Source organism: Aplidium turbinatum, chromosome 11 (assembly GCF_918807975.1).
Source record: "Aplidium turbinatum chromosome 11, kaAplTurb1.1, whole genome shotgun sequence".
Lineage (NCBI taxonomy): Eukaryota > Metazoa > Chordata > Ascidiacea > Aplousobranchia > Polyclinidae > Aplidium > Aplidium turbinatum.
The window spans coordinates 20385920-20400193 of NC_137482.1; positions in this window are offsets into that span (position 1 = coordinate 20385920).

Sequence of the window (14274 nt, forward strand, 5' to 3'; positions counted from 1 at the left end):
AAAAACGCGTCGGAAGATTTGGCATTGTGCAACACATTGTAACAAACACCAAAGTGAGTCCGGTGTTTCCTGTGACATTTTTGCAATGAAATTTTATTTAACCTTTGACATGTCAAATGAAGTTTGCTTTGGTAGTCACACACATCGCGAAAATTTGATGTTTCTTCTGTTTGATTGGCTTGTAGTTTTCATGAGCTTTGCTTGGTTTGAAAGTTGTTATCAAGCAGTTTACCATTTATTGACATGTCATAGACAACAGTCAAAAATGTGACCGCGTGCTTCCGAAATTATTGGTTGCTTTTACCTAGCCAACAAAATACGTCCTTTTTACGTTGATTCATGTAAAAGCGACAAATTTTGCTGGCTAGGTAAATGTCAGGTTACCCCGACATGATGAAGACAATGCTTTAATTTATTGCAAGCTTTACTCGCATGTTTTGGAGCATCCATGTTTATTATAGAAATAATTGCAAACATAAAATCAATGTGAAAAGCACTGATTTGCTGTCGACTCGGTCCAACCTTTTCAGCTGCGGGAACTCAATGCCTTGATGTTTCTCGGCAGCTGATTGTAGCAATGATTGACAACGATAGACACCATGTTTTGTTATGCAAAGTCATTCGTCTGTGTAATCGAGAATGTGGTGATGTTTAACCTCGGTGTATCCCGAAGCTTGTTTCATGAAAGTGTTCACTTTGTAAGTGCTTCTAAAAATACCTTCGAATTCAAAGGGCTTGCTATCGATTTGTAATTTTTATTATGAAAACAATGTGGAATATTTTTTTGCCAGATTGCACAAAACGATTTTCTTATCGTGTCATGACGTATTTATCACGGTAAACATTAGAACATGACCATCGATTTAACAAAGAAGAAAAAGAAGCATAAGCTGGAAAGAAAAAGGAGTGTGGTTTACCAAAATGAGAGACTAATTTTAGAAAAGAAAATAATCAGCAGCAAGGAAAATTTGATGGTCATGTTATAATGTTTACCATTTATAACGTTTGCTGAAATCATTATAAATTCTCAAGGACTGTGTGAAAGCAATCCGAAACTTTTGCTGTTCACATGCGCGATCTTAACGCGAACGAGTGTTTCAACCCAGATCAGTTGGTTCAAGCATGGACTTCTAAATAGTAGCATCTGGACTGGACACTCAGTGGTCAACATGAGGCCAAACAGTTGGTACAACAGTGGGCCAACAGGGTTAGTTACTTGGCTGTTGCCCCACTGTTGGCCAACTGTTGTACCAACTGTTTGGCCTCATATTGCCCACTGAGTGTCCAGTCCAGATGCTACTATTTAGAAGTCCATGGTTCAAGTCTAACAAGTGTGGATTCAATGAAAACGACTGATTATGTTTCCTGGGTTGTAGGGATTGCGCTCTTTCACCTTCTGGGTGGGATATTCAGCGTTGCAACGTTAAAATTTGTTTTGTCTTCCGATGTTAGTTCAGGGAACTGTGGTTTTATCTCACAGTTATTGATGAATTCAGTGTCAAATTTATGTCAAGGTTTTTTTGCAAATCTTGGTTTGAATTGTCTCCGCAGCCCACAAAACCAGTCTTTTTGGATTGATTTGATGTTTACAGATGTGTCGTCATGACGTATTTATAACGCTTTCTGCAGACATTGAATAATGCAAAAAGGACGGGGTTGCTAGTTGAACGGCATTTTTACACCCAGAGCTGCCTCTCCTCTCACTGCTAATGACGAATTGTGTAAGCTTGAAAATAAACTTGTGATTCTGTCTCAACGAAAAAGTTGTATGTGGCAGTGTTTCTTGATTATTTCAGTGCTGAATTCTTCTATCGTTTGAGACAGGTTTTTTAAAGTTAAGGGCATATGACGAAAAACCAAATTATGGCAACTTTGTTCAGTGCGGCTTTGCATGCATCTTGTTGGGAGAAGAATAAACGGGATATTCAGTAGCCTTCTACAGTGAGCAGTTTGTTTCTCCGCATCGAATTTAGAAGCCGTTTTTCAGCTTTTAACACAATATTCAATGCAACTTCAGCTGGCACAAAACCGCACTATTTGCATTGATTTTGATTGTACAATGTACATTGCACATTGATAGTTATAGTCAGTCAAGCGTTTGTGCATAGTCAAGCGGTGCTTGTGCTGCGGTGATACGAAATAGACATGGGGTGTTCCCCAATGGGTTGTTGCTGGTACCAGTCTCAATCTCGACAGGCTGTAGCGCACCCAGCATGGGGCTAAGGGGGCTCAAGCCCCCCCCAAACCCGCCACCAAAAATCAAGTTTTTGTATGTTCCCCAAATAAATGTTGAAGAAAATAGACGCGCCTCCAGCAAATAAGTTAATTTTTTGTTTAAATTTGAGTTGTAGCTTTTGATTAACACTGCTTCCTGAATTTTTATGTCAAATTGGGATTTGCCTTTGCGTAAAATTTTAAATGAGTCAGCAGAGAATTTTCGATCGGTACAAAAAGAACACTCCGTGATATGGTCTTTGATGGCACTTTTGAAGTTCAGATGCTCTCGTCGTCAAATGTCTGGTGGACCTACCGATGTACCGTACGTCAATGCTGAAGCACACGGACATGTAAAACTGTATACGAAATTTGAGCAGAAAGGCGAAGGCGTCTAGGACTTCAGTTGAAAATACGAACTAATTTTGAATGTTTTGTAGGCTAAGTAGAAAAAATGTTCACATCAAATTTAATGTTGACAAAATTAGTGTTTTGTTGCAAACTGTTTTCGTGCTAGTTGTTGTTTTCGCACTTATTTGTATTGGCAAACAGGAAGCTAATTCTATTTTGTCATACATGAGGAAAAAGTCAAGATCTATAGAAGATTGCAAGAGTAGACGTAGGAATGAGGAAGCTGATGGTGCTAGTAGCATGGGGTTCACTAGGCTAACTTGTAATCTAATTGAGAGAACAAATCCTGATGTATCGGCAACCGGTGGGTTGTGGATCGTGAGTGCCTTAAATATTAATCAAAGGGATGGGTATTGGCCTATTGTCACTGTTACTCTTAATACGAATTAGAACAGTTACTAACTCATGTCCCGTCTAGGTTTTAATTTTAAAAAAGTTAGAAGCTTACGGAAGCAGAGATTCGTACCGCATCCATTGCTTTCGTTTTTGCTATACGAAGAAACAAAGGAAAAAAGCAGAGGAAAGTTTACGCGATTTACGTTTCTTTCAACTAATCTGTGGAAGCAATTTCAGAGTTGCTTCATGTTGGGTATTATTCCGGTGCGTAATGAGAAAATCTAAGGCTTTGGGGTCATATCTGCCTTGCAAGAAAAAGTTTGAGCCTAATGTTAGCTTTACATTGTTATCCTGGCTACTAGCCTACAGCAGTAGGTAGCTGTAACTGAGCAGTTAAGCTGAATTTTTGGTGTTCTCTATAATTTGAGCCGCAGTTTTTGCCTGTTCGTGTAAGAGCTACCTTTCATTTTAAGTTAATAGCTGTTTATCTGCTAATAAATTTCATACAAATATTACCATAAAAATGTTTCCAGAAAGCACTATAATCCATTATTCAAGTGTAATTTTGCAAAAATTTCCCAGAGGGGCATGCCCCCGGATCCCCTAGGATACGCGTGCCTTTGGCACGCTTTTACCCCCACGACTTTTATTGCTTCCCTTGCTCAACCCACCAGTATACGCCACTGCTGTCAGTATTGTCGCAAATCACTCAGCCGACATTTCTGAATTAGCCCCCCCCAAACCTTTTTCTGGGTGCGCTACTGTCGACAGGTGCTCTTCTCTGAAGCGGATTCTTTTGCGATGCGGAAAAGGCTCGCGCATTTTAGTCATTAGTCTTTAATGGTTAAATATGTAAACCTTCTATAAATGTGGATGACATGTCAGGAAGGAAGCGGAGACGTTTGCTGCAAGGATCTATGGTGAAAACAAATCTTGGAAGGTAAAAAAAGTTAAAGTCTTATCGCTTTTTTCGTTTGCTTTGTCCAGCATTGGTACCCAAATTTCTTCACACTTAGGCCAAATAAAACGTAAATTAGAACCTGTCGGACTATCAGCCATCAAGAGAGCAATTCACAGTTACAACTAGATCTGAATGCCAATGTTGTGCAGCTTTTTCTTTAAGGATCGCAGGTGTTTACAGTTTTGCTTCATGTAGAACAGATGCCCAGAGTGAGCAACGAAGTCACGACGCGTAGATTGTTTGGTTGTTTTGCAAGAAATGTCTATGAATTTTGATATCATTTGGCCCTGATGACAGCGGAACCGGCTGTATCAGTCGTAAAGGAGATGGGCATCCGTTACTTTTAAAGTAGCGCGCTACTGCTACAATTTGCCAAAAAAGCGGCGCTGCGGCAACCAGTCGATGAAAAGTAACGCGCTGCCGCTATTTTCGTTTTAAACTAACACTGAAAAGCTCTATTTAAGTAGGTCTACCTAGTGAAGTCAAAATGACTGTGAAAACTAATGATATTTCTTTTCAGTACCAAATTCTGTTACACTGCCATTACTTCCATTTTAACATCGTTATGGAAGACAAGTTCTGCGTGGAATTTTTTTCTTATTAAGTGTTTCCATTAAAATTCTCTAAAAAACTCATTTTATTTCGCTTTGAGTTGGAAAGTAGCTGCTAGTGGAAGGACAACTTTAACAAATGTAGTGCCTTTCCGCTACCGCAATATTGGAAAAAAGTAGGGTTGCTAATGTAACAAAAATGTAGCGGCACTACAAGGGTAGCGCGCAATTTCCCACCTCTGACGAGTCGGATAGTAATAAGGTTTATTTGTCTTGAGTTGAACAAGTAGTAGGACGATAGCCTATTGAATTTTATAAATTGTTGACAAAATAAATTGTCACCGAAAGTTCCGATGCTGAATAAAAAAGTTTGAAGTTCGGGTTAGATAACATCACTCTGGAGAGTGTGAACTATGCAAAAAGTGCTTCCATTCAAAAGGAAAAATGATTATTATTTATGAGATTTGCAGTATAATGGATAGATAGATGTTTATTCGCTACTGCCAAAAAATGTGCGATGAATCAAAACACAATGTAGGCTACAGTAAAACTGTTGAAAAGATCACAATTAGAAAAAAGAAAATGATAATAGGCTAAAAATAGCATCACAGCAACGAAGGCTGCGAAGTGGCCATTCAAGGTCTTCCAGTCAAGCAGCAGCCACCCCTCAACTCATCAATGATAGCCTAATTGGCTAATTGAGACAAACAAATAAATAACATTGAAGCTGTTCAAGATGACAACAAGTAAAAAAATTAAGTGTTAGTATTGTCAATAGAATTAAAAGGTCTTTGTATTGTCAGATCAATGAAAAGGCAATCCATGTGTCCGCATAGGACAGTAGGTTACCTGCTACGTCTTTATGTGCTTTGAACAAACCGTGTTCTCGGTTTATGTCCATCTGGTGTCCTTTTGTCATTCAGCACTCTCACCACTTGGCTACGTAACCAGAATGGTAGTAACGGAATAAATCATCATGTGCAGAGGTGACACATCAGCTAACGACATTGCTCATGAGCAAAGTATTAAATGCAATTGCAAGAAGTTTTACTGAAACTGAACGTGGATTTTCTCAAACAAAATTGACCATAACGATGCTATAATAACCACGGTTACCATCTATATGAACACTGTCTGTCATAAGAATCTATTGTTAATAGACCACCTTTTCAAGGAGGCCTACAAAGGAATGACATTGCGCAACTAGGAAATAGTTGGCCTGCGTTTCCATCGATTGAACGACTGTAAACACTCTGGTTAAGTTTTTAAAGCTGACTGCACAATAAACTCTGCAAACCTGACTGAATTGCGCAGAAACTTTTTACTGGTTAAAGTTAACGAACGATGTCAGACTCAGGGTATCCATAAGCGCACAACACATAGCTTATTGTAGGCTATTGTTCCAGACAATTGTTCACCTAATCAAACGTCATATAAAAACCGTTCAAGTCTACTGAATATTACGTCATGGAAGTTGCTGGAAAATGTGCCAAAATTGCACCATCGTTCATAAGACTTGTGTCAAACCTGTTTAAACCTGTTTCAGTTTGAAACCTGTTTAAACATGAAACATTGGATTACTAGCTTTGAACACCTGTTTTGAATTGCGTGACAATGTCTTTCACTATTGCGTCACAGAACTGCATACGTGAATTTGAGATATTGCCATCTATTCTGGTCATTCGTGAAATGGTTGCTTGAGAGTTAGTCGCACATTTAACTGTTTGCTTAGTGCTTGCTAGCTGGACAAAATTTCCGTCTTTATCTAAGTAGTTTGTATTGTAGTGACAGTTTTTAGAGGTGTACGGCGTTGCATCTCGATTTCGATAGCCGCGGGCTAATTTTACAGGAATACACTTTTTGAATAGATGTTTCAAAGAGTGTTTCTTTTCCGGTCATTACATACAGACGAACGGATTCGGGAATCTTACGTTACAATTTTCCCACGAAGAGATTATGGTTTACCGTTGTGACCATAAAAAAATAAAGACGTGGCTTGTTAGTTGGTAGGCCAAGAAGAACTTCAAGCTAAAAATTAAAGGCGTTTCTTTGTTGGTTCTGAAGGAAAACAACTTTGACATTCATTGGCAAGAAAGAAGATTGAAGACAATCCATCTGTGCTTGAAGATTCAAGTGAACGAATCCAAGCAAGTTTTGTGGACTTTTGGACTTCATATACTCGTACAGCTACGGTATCGTGCATTTAAATTCTTTTTTGTATTTTACGGTCTTTGCAGTTAAGTTTTTTATAACTACTGTAATATTTTGTGTGTTTGTGTAACTTAATTTTTTAATTGTTAAATTTAGCCCCAACATTTAATATGTCTACACTCGGTGGCGACAGGGACTCGGCCGCCGTCGATTCGACTGAGTTTAAGCCTGATGATGTTCTTTGCGGTCGGGCAGGCCATTCTGGGGAGGGACCCAGTAACGATGAGGCTAAGTCAGTTCGAGAGCCCCGGCATCTTAGACGGAATATTTTGACTCAAATTGCGAAACTTTCTGTAGCCCTAGGTTCTTTGAGTGATAAGCAAGAACTGTTAATTTTTCGATCTAACTTATCTACTTTAGAAGAGGAATTACTGCATTTCCATGCTCTTTTGAGTAAAATTTGTAACTCTGCAATTCTGGCAGAACTTCGTGATAGGGTAGATTCCGAATTTAACTCGTTAAAAAATAACTTCGAACAAAAAGTAAATGAGTTCTCAGATATGTTGGATGCTGACATACATCCTGAGGATAGCGCCTCAAATGTAAGCACTAGGATGTCTGAGAGCTCGTCACGGATAGTTGCACAAATTAACCTGCAGCTAAGACGAGAGGAGCTCCAGATACAAGCTGACGCCGAAGCGAGAGCTGCTGAGGCCGCCACGAGAGCTGAGACCATACGAGTTGAGGCCGAAGCGAGAGCTGAAGCGAGAGCTGCTGAGTTCGCACTCAAAGACGCACAGTTGAGGGCTGAACAACGTAAAGAGGTAGCTTTGGCTGAATATCGTTCAGAGTTGGGCTCCCGGCGTAGTTCTAAGAAGGGTTATTCTAGCCATTCCAGAAGTGAACATAAATCGCAGTTTAATTTACATAACCTTTTCCAGACGCCTGTTCAATCTGTAAGTGGACCAGTGCAATCCACATGTTTTCAAGCTATTTCAGGAGGTCTCGGGGCCGCAGCTAAGGATCTTCCGAAGGATCTAAAGCCAAGGCCTGCGAATTTTAGCCGAACTCCTCCCCCAGAGCGTACAGGTCACGGGGCCGCCATCCGAAGTAATGTTTTGCCCCCTTCACAGTTTTCTGCGCCGCTAGGTTTTGATCGCCCAGCTGCACGTAATTTGGGTGGTTGTGAGAGGCGAATCGCGTCTCCTGAATTTAACTTGTGTAAGAAGCGTAATCGGGCTGTGCATGTGACTGAGCCCCCTCAGCCCCTTAAGGGATATAGCTTGTCTTCTCCCGCTAAATCGAGTTCTCAACAACAGGATAGCTTTTTTGAATATCAAAATAGTAGGACGTTTTTCGATAAGGCGGCCTTGATTGGTTACGATGGTAATAATATGCCATTTATCTTCTTTAAAAATCGTGTTACGGCCTAAATGGCAGCTTCGCCCTTTAAACGAACTCGTTTGACTTTGCTACAAGCAGCTTGTGTTAGAACAGCTGCGCAAACGATTGCTAATTTGGTTTCCGACACTCCTGGCTTGTCAGAGGAAGACAGGATAGAAATGTCATTAGCTCGCTTGTCTCAACGTTTTGGAGTTCGTGAAGGTCTTTTCGCCGAACCGGAAATTAGGAAGTACCGCTATGGTAGCAAATTGACTTCGATCTCTTCCAGTGATTTGAAAGAGGTTAAAGATGAATTGTCACAGTGTCTGCTTTACGCGTAAGCTTATAGTCAGCGTGACAAATTGGAAGGACGTTTTGTTTTGGATTTGGCTAAGCGACTCCCGTTTGACGCTAAGCAGCGTTATCTTGACTTTTTAGGTGATCAGTATGGCGGTACTGATGAGCCTACTTTTCAGAGTTTGTTTGATTTTGTAGTACGGGAGGAAACGCGCAAGTCGACTGATTTTAGCATTATGCTAATGGGCGATTCTGGTGAGTCGCAGCATTTTAAAAAGTTTGGCAAAGGAAAATTGCCTTCATGTCCGGTTAGACAGACGTCGGTAAAACCCCATGATGATGTGATGTCAGGGAGTTCGCAGTACTCGACTGCTGTTGGCGCACCGCGCGGTGGTGAAGCCAGACGTAAAAACCTACCGGCATGCATTTGTTGTTCGTCACGCGTCGAGTTGAGCATATTTTATTGTTGTCTGGAGCCCAGCATTGGCGTTTTTGCCCTACCGATATGAACCCAGCTGATGTTGGCACACGGCCAAATCTTATTACAAAAAAAGAATTTCGAGAGTTGTGGTTGAATGGTTCTAGTCTTCTCTACCAGTGTGAGGAAATTCCATTTGTAGAGAATGCCACTTCAGTAGTCAGTACCTGTCCATAGCCTATATCTTCGTGACGAAGAGGAGTCGCTTGACGTTGAACAGGGTGGCCTTCACAAATTGATCGAGGCCGCACCTTCTTTGTATGTTATGAAAAAGAGAATCGCTTATTTAGTCGCCTTTGTTGAATTTTTGTGCTGTAAAACGAGAAAGCGTAGCTTTGTGAAGCCAAAACTGGACGCCTCTTATCTTAATAGAGCCTTAGACTTAACTGTGAAGTTTGTTCAGAAGAGCGTGTATGGTGATGTGGTACATTTAATGACCAAGCGATCGCCGGATGCCCTTGAAGAAGTGATAAAGCGGGGTAGTGTTGGCGCTTCGCAACATGAGAAGGAACGCTTGAAAGAATTGCGTTCACTTAAAAAGTACAGACCTTGTGTAGATGACGCTGGTGTAATCCGCATTGAAGGGCGCTTAAGTAATTCTCTCGAGATCTCTCTAGAAGCAAAGCATCCGATTGTTTTGCCTTCGAAACACCCCTTCACTAGGCTTGTTGTACTGTCGCATCATAATGGAAATGCGCACTGTGGAGTACAGCACACTTTGTTGTCTACGCGACAGAAGTTTTGGATCGCTAATGGTAATGCTTCCGTGAAGAGGTATCTTAATGATTGTGGTGTATGTGCGATTGAGAAAGCGCGGCCTATAAGGCAGCTCATGTCTGATTTACCTTTGTCTCACACAACTGCCCATAGGAAACCCTTTTTTGATTGCGGCTTAGACTATCTTGGACCTTTAACCTTTGTTGAAGGTAGAAGTCACAAAAAAGCTTGGGGACTCTTGTTCACATGTATGGCATCTCGAGCTATTCATGTTGAGCTGGTTACGTCATTGTCGCTGAGTGATTTTTTACTTGCCTTTACAAGATTTACAGATTTACGTGGGCAGGTTAATGCTATCTATTCCGATAATGGAAGTACCTTTCAGGCAGCATCTAAGAAGTTACCCGAGTTGATAGAATCAGCTGAATTTCACAACGCCCTGAGACAGAGAGAGATAAACTGGGAATTTATACCTCCGTATGCTCCGGCGCAAGGTGGCGCCTGGGAAGCAATGGTAAAACAATTTAAAATTGCATTTTTTCACATTTTGGACGCTTCAATACGTAAGCCTAATTTTATTGAATTGCTTACGTACACCAGCAGTGCCGTTCGGATCGTGAACGAACGCCCTTTGGTACCTTTGAGTGATGACCCTAGAGATTTTACTGTCATCACCCCTGCCTCACTTTTGACCCCATTCTTAGACCCATACTGTGCTGTTGGGCAACCACATGATCGTGACCAATTAAGAAGGGATTATCGGTTCAATTTGTCACTTTCTCAGCAGTTTTGGAGTAAATGGATCGATTTTTACTTGCCAGGTCTTCAGGGCCGGAAAAAATGGTTAAAAATGGCCGAGAATTTGGAGCCTGGTCAACTTGTAGTGGTAGGTTCTCTCCAAGACATTGGTAAACGTGGGAAGTATCAACTTGGGAGGGTGCATGAGGTAGTTCCACAAATTAGGAAAGGGAAGCCTGTGGTTCGTAGAGCCAAAGTTGCCGTCTGCAACTATGATGAGAGTACGGGGAAAGTGAAAGTAGACTACGTGTTGAGGGATATTTCGTGCCTCGCCCCCGTAAAGAACACCTAAGTGTTAGGGTTTGAGCCTGGTTTTGTCTGCGGTGGCCGACCCTTGTCTGAGCCCGGAACAGTCGGTTATTATCGCAACCATTGTATATAGCGTCATTTTAGTGTGTACCTATGGTACCAATTTTATGTATCGTCGTGTATTATTCTTATTGCTGTTCATTCTTTGCATGCCCTTTGTATTTGCGTATCAACTTAAACGTGAGTGATTCAAACAATTTGTGTATCATGTGTTTTTATTCATTTGCTCACAATTGTCGTTAATTCTTTTTTAATTATGCCATGTCAGACTGTCATAACTAGGGGCCGCTATGTTCCAGACAATTGTTCACCTAATCAAACGTCATATAAAAACCGTTCAAGTCTACTGAATATTACGTCATGGAAGTTGCTAGAAAATGTGCCAAAATTGCACCATCGTTCATAAGATTTGTGTCAAACCTGTTTAAACCTGTTTCAGTTTGAAACCTGTTTAAACATGAAACATTGGATTACTAGCTTTGAACACCTGTTTTGAATTGCGTGACAATGTCTTTCACTATTGCGTCACAGAACTGCATACGTGAATTTGAGATATTGCTATCTATTCTGGTCATTCGTGAAATGGTTGCTTGAGAGTTAGTCGCACATTTAACTGTTTGCTTAGTGCTTGCTAGCTGGACAAAATTTCCGTCTTTATCTAAGTGGTTTGTATTGTAGTGACAGTTTTTAGAGGTGTACGGCGTTGCATCTCGATTTCGATAGCCGCGGGCTAATTTTACAGGAATACACTTTTTGAATAGACGTTTCAAAGAGTGTTTCTTTTCCGGTCATTACATACAGACGAACGGATTCGGGAATCTTACGTTACAATTTTCCCATGAAGAGATTATGGTTTACCGTTGTGACCAGCTATGCGTGCGTGCCTTTTTTGTGTTTCACATAAATTCGTCTCTGATTCGTCTGTACCAAATAACGGCAGGCTTATTAGTAGATTATTACATAAAAAAATGGTATTGAAGTTTGTCTGTTATCGGCCGACCTACTCGACCTAATTGGACATAGCCAGCCTGCTCAAACGCAACTCAGTTTTGACAGAGAGTTGTTGATAGGCTACAATTCGACATATGCGTGCAATTCGAGAAAAATACCCTTGCACCAGAGCTCTGCTTGCACATTATCTGTTGGCTGTTGGTGTGCACCGTATAATAATATTTGAGAGCTATTCAATTTTTGTAGGGCTCTATTTGCAGACTGCAGTTTCCTATAGCTGTCTGCTCCAATAGCCCAATTGTTTAAATGCCCGACTTTGTGTAAGAGGAAACCGTAAGATGAAAAAGCTCGGGTTCGGCTCATTTAAAGTAGCCTACCGTAGGCTACCGTATGTGCTTGATCAAGCAAGGATCAAAGCGTCATGAGGGGCTAGGCACTAACATAGGACAGTTTTCTTGCGAATCAACTGATTTTAGTCATGTGTTTTAGCAAGTGATATTGTGAGAGTTCGACTCTCGGGGTGTGCGCTTGAGCAACGCATTTCAGGACTGCTCTCCATTCAGCGGCATCTAGGGAGCGGCATCTAATGGATGAAGTAATTCCTTGGCAACAACACTTCAACAATCGGAAAACTTCACTCTGCCAATCTCGATAACCGGCCCTGCGTCAAAAGCCTCTACAAAAATGCAAAACTTCCAAGAGCAACCAATCAAGGCTTTGTTAGTCCGAGGGTAGAGATTCAAAACCAAACCATCAAGTATCACCACCAACAGCGTGGCCAAATGTGTTGGGGTTACGACAAGGAAATTGTCATTTCGATGGCGTGGGTTCGATTCTCACCCTTTACCAAATGTCTTTTTTTTTTGTAACTAAAGCCTCTACAAGTATGCAAATCTGTCAGGATTAAGCTCTCAAAGAAGCTTTCCCAGAGGATCAAGATTCAATCAATCAATTAGTCAAAAATAATTGTTTTTTGATGAGCCGATGAGTCCTGCTTACAAGAATAAATCTCATTAAAAACGTGAAGGTAGAATCGCATTAGCCAAAACGGCAACTTAAACTAGTTATAACAAGGAAACAGATTTTTTTCAGGTAAGGGAAGGCGGGGCAAGTTGAGCAGGTTTTTTTTAAATCTATTTTTTTTTTATTTCACTAACTTTTTCGAAGACTCAAGTATTGCATTTCAAAAACATGCTAATAAGCCAAGTTTTTAGACAAAAACTGGTTGGTTTTATTTTTTGCACTGTATTCAAGTTTAAGTAACGATTGCACAACTTGCCCCAGATTATTTTTTCAGGGCAAGTTGTGCAGCACCATGGGGCAAGCTGTGCAGCACCATGGGGTAAGTTGAGCAACAACAATTGTTCGTTTTGACTAGAGGCAAGTTGAGCAACATATTACAACCAGCAAAAGTACAGACAATTTAACAAATCAGCTATTTTTACATTCATTCACTATAGTCATTTTTTACATTCATTTATGTGGAAGACTTTGAAACTATGTAAAAATGGCTAATAGGCTAGAAAATTTGTAAATTAACAAAGGCGGTTTACAGGAACAATTGCACAACTTGCCCCGTCATCAATTGCACAACTTGCCCCATTCACACTTTTTTTAAAGAACAAAAAATTTCAAGAAAACTAACAAATGTACGAAAAATTTTTACCTGCGAAAATACAACTACATCATATGTCTACTGACCCCTACTGCTAATGTTTGACTAGTTCTACTGTGCATCCAAAAAATCAAAATTTCGTTTGCATCCGAATTTAGATCCTAAGACCTAAACACCTTATATCGTTGATCAAGCCTAATCTGCCCAAAAGCTGATAACTGCGATTCACGTGCTTCAAAGACATTATAGGTAAAATATAATAATGGCGTTAAAGATTCATTACGCTATTTATTTCCTTTCAAACGGGGACTTGCACAACTTGCCCCGTTGCACAACTTGCCCCGCCTTCCCCCTACACCTGCTTCTGCTCAGTCTTGTAAAGGGCACTGAATTTGAGTTGAAGAAATTCTAACTGTTTGTGAAAATTTATTGATGAGCGCCTGGCAACTCTAGCTAAAAGAACAAGGAGTCAAGGACCAGGATTTAAAGAGAACTGATAACTAAAGGCTCTGAAGCATTTTCAGCTTTTTCAACGCACATTAACTTTGAAGTGGCTGAATTGTAATACTTTACGAACTTGCCTTCACATATCACAGGTGCAAATCCATTTTTTTTCAACTAGAATGTATCTTTTAACATTTTTAAAAAGATTTTCAGGCAGCGGTGTTCATGTATGTTTAGAGCAGTTGTTGTCAACCTTTTTCTGACTGAGTCACCTACCACTTGGATCAGCGGTACTTAAATGTTGGAGAAGTTTATCGTGTACGTACCGACTATCACCTATAATTGCAAAAAGCTGATTTGAACAGAGGTAATGCGTGCCAAAAATAGTTACAGGACACCGAGAATCATGCCTGAGTGCAACAAGTTGGTAGTGCAAAGATGGCTGAGAATCAGGTGTGAAAACGTTAGAGATCAGTTCAATTCAGTTTATTTTTGTTTTTGACCATCACAACAAAAAACAATATATGCCAAACATAGTAGAGGTCTAGAAAAAGGTAGAAGCGACAAAACGCCGACGTTATAACGTGCATGATACCAAAGTAGGACAATCAGTTTAAAATATGGCACGGTCACAACACCTTTATAGAATTTAAAAAAA